Below are 6,198 nucleotides of genomic sequence, written 5' to 3' on the forward strand. Positions count from 1 at the left end.
ACGCCGGGCACTAAAGAATCGTATTTACTACAAGTGGGTGGATCGTTGACTGCCTGTCATTTATCTGCCGCTATGTACACAGGTGTTTTACGTGTTTTACGCTCGGACGCAGCTATCGCAAGCATGGATCAAGCATGCCATCAAACACTTCAGCAAAACGTGACACCGAACCGGTTCAGCGAACCAGTTTCCTGGCAGCTCAGATGATGTACTCGTAGTATTCGTGTTGTATCATGTATGTGTTGAATTCTATCTACTGTATGTATTGTAAGTTGTATGTTTGTACTCGTATGTTTGTTTGTATTGCACCAGCTCATGTACCGGCAGGAGCATTGGTAACTAATATCACTCGTCGCGTCAGCGCGGCACTTCTGCTGCAGCATAGGTTGGAACTTGGAATGTGACGGCGGAAACGAAGCGACTAATTGGTCATCTAGTGAAACTGAGGCCGATGGACAAAAGATGGATTTGCAGGTCATTACCCTAGAGCTAGCGGCGTCCTATTATTTTGTCCACCATTCATTTTGTCCACCGTTCATTTTGTCCACCGTTCATTTTGTCCACCATTCATTTTGTCCACCGTTCATTTTGTCCACCAATCATTTTGTCCACCATTCATTTGGTCTACGCTTTTTATATTTATTAATAAATAAATACAGTATTACCACTTACCAAAATTAATTTAATATTAATTACAATAACACACACAACAGAAACGGTCTGGGCGTAAGATGTAAGCAGCTACTCGTAGATGTGCTTATGTACTGTAAATCGAACTCATCCGTGTCGCTTGCTTACCGTTTGCTTACCGCTGAATTTCGAATATACAGCTGCGCAGAAGTAGTCTGAACTAGACACAGCGGCAGTATTAGGTACATTACCGCACTCGATATTGTTGCAGCAACGGCGCAGAATTTTGCAATAAAAGAATGTAATATCTGCCATATAAACTGAAATCATAGATATGAATGTGTGTACACGTTCTTATAGTACGTGATACTTATCGGTTTACTATGCGAGGTTATCAAATTCATACATACTAGCTTTGTCTTATAAAAAATAAAAACACCATACTTTTCAAATTTTATCGTGAACGAAGTGTACGGCGGACAAAATGAATAGTGGACAAAATGATTGGTGGACAAAATGAACGGTGGACAAAATGATTGGTGGACAAAATGATTGGTGGACAAAATAAACGGTGGACAAAATGAATAGACACGGAGCTAGCTTGTGGACTGCTGGTGGCGAATTTGATCACTCACTTCCTATAGCAATACTTCGCTGAGGAGCAACAGGCACGTGTGCATCGAGCTCGCCAAAACGGAGGTCACGGCTCTGTGCATGGAGCTATAACGGGCAGAGCGGAGCGCCTTGGCGCTGTAGATGAGCCGAAAGGCTTGTGCGCACTCCTTGTTCACAACGTCGACCTTGTTGATTTTAGGACCACGTGGGATGACTCTCGTTATCAAGGTAAAACGCGAGTGTGTTACCAACGTTGCACCATTTTTTACACCATGCTGATTAACACATAATGGCGCATTAGAGGATGCAAGGTTGCTTGTCTGACCAGCCGAAACCACCAAAGCGCGTGAATGACGACGCGGTGTTTATCGATGAGGTATACTTCTATTGGAAATGAGCACAAGGAATGGGATTCAGAGTTCGACATAAATGCCCCTGAGTTTTTTTTTTCCAAACGTATGCGCATGGTGATCCTCGACCGGCTTTCACTTATTGCAAGCCGTTTCCAGCAAATTCAAATTATCGGCTTGAGTACAGTATATGGATGTACATCGGCTGACACGAACGACAATACATCATGTTTTGTGCAATTAACGACACGACAAGCAATCTCGAAGTGGTTTGGCCCTTCTAAATTACATGAGCCTCCGTGACCTGCAAGCCAGTGCAGTATAAACAGTTGCCAGAAGTCTGAAGGAGATTCTCGACCGGCAGAAGACAAGGACAGATACTTTCCCACTTGTATGAAAGTCAACTTGGGAGCGGCCAAGATAAAAGGCGAAGCACGCGGATACTGCTGGTGGCCGTCGATGGACAGAGACGTAGAACGGGCATCCAAAGAATGCCGTATGTGCACGAACCGTGCAGCAGAGACGGAGAAGGTTCCGCTGTCTCAGTGGCCAATACCCGACCGACCATGAAGACGCCTTCACGTTGATCTCGCGCGGCCGTTTCATGGCATTATTCTTTTCGTCTTGGTTGATGCGATGTCGAAACAACCGGAAGGGGCGTCGATTTTGAAACTCAACCAGAGTTGCAGTGATCGATGCTTTGCTGGATATACCGCAACGCGCCTCAAGCAGTAACTGGAAAGTCGCTCGGGAGCGACTTTCCAGTTACTGCTTGAGGCGCGTTGGCGAATGATTTCTTGGCCGGAAGGAGAAATAGACCCTGGGTGTGTTAGTTCAAGTGCGGCTGACCACGGCTGAGAAGGACAGAGAGCATTTCCGGTAAAATTTTGACAAGCATACTAAGAAGAAGGACTTCCGGTTGAACAATTTGGTCCTGGTGCACTATTATCATCCGAACCGCACCGTGGATTGGATCAGCCGTAAGGTGATCAAGCATGAAATTCGGCTGATCTGGGAAGTCCGCGGAAATGACCTGGTCTGAAGAAAATACGCTAACCATATACGTCCGTGGCAGTGGTTAGGGCCGGCAGAATACGCGGAAACAGAATCACCGAAAGGTCAATCGCCCTCGAAAACACTGACAGCACTTCCACAGTCAAACGTAATCGAGAAGTCAGTTTCGTCTTAGCGCATACGCCGTCGATGCAGCCACAAGCACAGCCGAAAACGAAACTACTGCCGGGAATACAACCAATTGTCCCGGCTGTCGCAGAAGCGACGCTGCCAGCACCTGATACGCCTAAAAACGTACAGCCAACAGTTTCAGCACCAACAGAGATGGCTAATAACGCGGAAGCTGTAAAAACGAAACCAGCGAAAGCAACTTACAAAATTGACAAAGCCACCCAACCCGGGAAAAGCGCGCAGGAGTGGAAGGACAGCACGGAGTCCCTCCTAAACTGTGCAGGAATGAAATTTATTTTTTTTAAACAAGTTCTGTGAGCGGGAACTCACGGGGGAAGGTGTAGCACATATTAGCCGAAACAGTATAATGTTGTACAAGCTGTGAGATACAGTTCAGTAAATAAATTACGAATGTGCCAGGCTCTGAAACGCTACCGAAAAAAATACGTATTAGTACTTCACGGCACTAGTTTAGCCACGGGCCACTGGTGATTCTTAAATCAGCCTCTTATGGCATTGGCTTTCAGCTCAGAACAGTCAAATTTAGGGCAATACCTGCGCTACCGACATTGCTCATATGAAAACAAGCACGTAATTTACTGTACTGTAGCAACTTAGCAAGCACGTACGCCTATTGTGTAGGACTAATTATCAGTTTTCGTGCCGCAACGTACAGGTTCTTAAAAATCATCCCTAGACGGCTAGACTTACAGATACTTTGCAATTTGTCGGCTAATTAACGAGGAAACTGGAGCCGCTTCGTTGGCCTTGTTACTTGCTGTGCTAGCACCGCAAAGCGTACTCGTGCCTGTGACGATTAAGCACTTCATAAAATACATCATATTGACGATTCCAAAATTATAGAGTTACGGGAAGGTTAGTGTGTAAAAACTCCCATACGTACCTTTCGAGATGCGTCAGTCAGCGCGTGCAATCCGTGCATAAAGATAACTGTATAGCGTAACAACATAATATGTAGGAAGTAATTACAGAATCTTCTTGGAGCATTTTATCCACTGTCTTCGACAACATTTCGTCTTCTCCGGAATAATGACAAAATCAACCGCTCGCATAAGTGTCAGCCAAGAAACGCTGATGTTGAGACATATCGCTTTCATCCTGCAGTAGAACAAAAGTATGCCGCATAGCAATTACACGATCCCAGGGCTTGATACGTAGCTAATTATTCCCATATTTACGAAAACAAACTGTAGTCCAAAGGGTAACCAAATATAAACAGAAAAATGTAAGACAGTAATACTGTTACTGCTGTACGCGTTAGTATTATTAACTGGTGCGTAGATTAATCGTATTCTTGCTCAGACAAAGACTTAAGTACTCGACTCTAACAGTCACACTGGCGAATGCGTCCGCTGAAAATGCAAACAGAAAAAACTGTCACATAAAAGCCATTCAAAGCAAGTGGTCGACCTTATGCTGGAGTACTTACAACGACTGTGAAATGCGACGTGCGGCATGCATTTTGCTCAGTGCTTAGCAACTGCGCCATAAAGCGGATTGAAAATGTTGTACAGTAAAGGACTACTACAGCTTTGATTATACAACAGCTACGCAAACAACAGCTATACGAACATTTACAGATACTTATTATGACGTTCCAGCGGTAAGTGAATTGGTGAGCTAATTTTACTATTGATTGGGAATGCTATTGCACTGAGGTTGTGCTGTCACACATGCGTACATCTGTGTGTAAGAATAAAGCATAGCAATAATAATGATTCAATCAAAAATGGAATCTGTATAACAGCAAAGGTATAAGCAGACAATTTTTCAACAAATACAGGCTGAAATGCGCGGGGGTCGGTAAAAGGGTTTTACTCCGAAACGTTTTTATTTGGAAAATTGTACACTGCTGCGACAACGTTTTCATTATAACCGAGAACTTACCGCTGTCGCGAAAGACAGTACGTATATACAGAGCGTAGGCAAGAGAATAATGTGTTACCGGTATCGGAACTACAACGTCACGAGTAATAACATTTCCATCCGAAAGCTGTCTGCTGAAAATGCATTGTCTCGCGTATCGCGGTTCATGGCGCGCATGCGCTGTCCAGTAATGGTAAAACAGAAAAACTATAGAGTCAGATTGAATCCACCGTATTTCTTTAGTACCTACAGACTACAGTCCTTCTGAAGTACCTATTCTTTTCTTTAGTACCGTACTCTTCTTTAGTACAGCAGTCCGTTTGCACACTTAGAAGATGATCTGCTAAATTTTTTAGTTATGTGCTTGTGCATATACTTGGCATTGGTTAATTGAAGCAGACATTTCCATATCAAATGCTTTGTCATGTATTTGTATTCTGCACTGACTGACCAACCTAAATAAGTGTACAAACTCACCAGTAGTACGGATGTGGCAAGCATACGCACAAAGCAAACAGTTTCCGTTTTGAGCAGACACCAAAACTGCCGTTGTTGGCAGTTTTCGGAGCTGCCGAATACGGAATCCAGTGCATTACCATTCAATACGATGGATACAGCGTGGCATTGAAGTGTAGGGATTACTAATTTTGCCACAACTAATTATTTCAGTCTACGATAAATTTATAAAATCATCGTATTAACGTCGAAAAGACAGGCCAGTTCTACTCTATCTCATGTAAAGTTCTGGAGTAGTTATAGCAGAGGTGTTGTCCGATAAAGAGATCGCGATTTCCGACACACAACTTGTTCTGCCATCACTGAATTATTGCAGTATCTTTTTGGTTGAGAAAAACCTTCAGTTTCTGTTGGGAAGAATCACGAACATCAAAACAGTCCCAGAAAATCCTGACTGGCGTCGTATAGCATCCACATCCATGCAGTACCGTGTGAGTCCGGTGTCGCGCGACACTGATACCAGCTTCGCCGAAAAGAACGACAGAACGTAACCGATTGGGATAAAAGCCATCGCTCGCATCGATCTTTTAGACTATTCCGGTAATAGTTACTACTTTGGCAGTAAGAGGAAGCGTTTTCCCATTTGGACACACTGACGAAAGCCGGTCTCCTCGGTGTTGAAAGGTTTTCTGAACGTACACATGCTGAAGGGCGAAAAATGTCATCGGGACGAAGAAGTCCGGTGCATCAGAAATGTATGGGAGAACTCCACTGTCCAGTGTCCATTACATCCGGATGGCGCCCATCTTCAAATGTCTACGCTTCTCAACCGCCGTCTGTTTGCAAATTCAACTACCGTTGCCGTTCTATCCCCAAGGTAGGTCTCATTACCACGACGGATAGCGTTCAGTTCATCTGCCACTCGCGGAAGATTTTTTTAGCGCTGTGGTAAATGACAGGGGCTGCTCACGCCAAAAGGATATCAGGGATACAGTGACAAGCGTTTCAGGCATTCGCTACACAGTAGTAAAAGAAGTGTGGGAAATCTCAGTATTACAGCCAGAAGCGTCAAGAT

The sequence above is a fragment of the Paramacrobiotus metropolitanus genome, unplaced genomic scaffold, assembly GCF_019649055.1.
Source record: "Paramacrobiotus metropolitanus isolate TYO unplaced genomic scaffold, Prichtersi_v1.0 Parri_scaffold0000086, whole genome shotgun sequence".
Taxonomy (NCBI): Eukaryota; Metazoa; Tardigrada; class Eutardigrada; order Parachela; family Macrobiotidae; genus Paramacrobiotus; species Paramacrobiotus metropolitanus.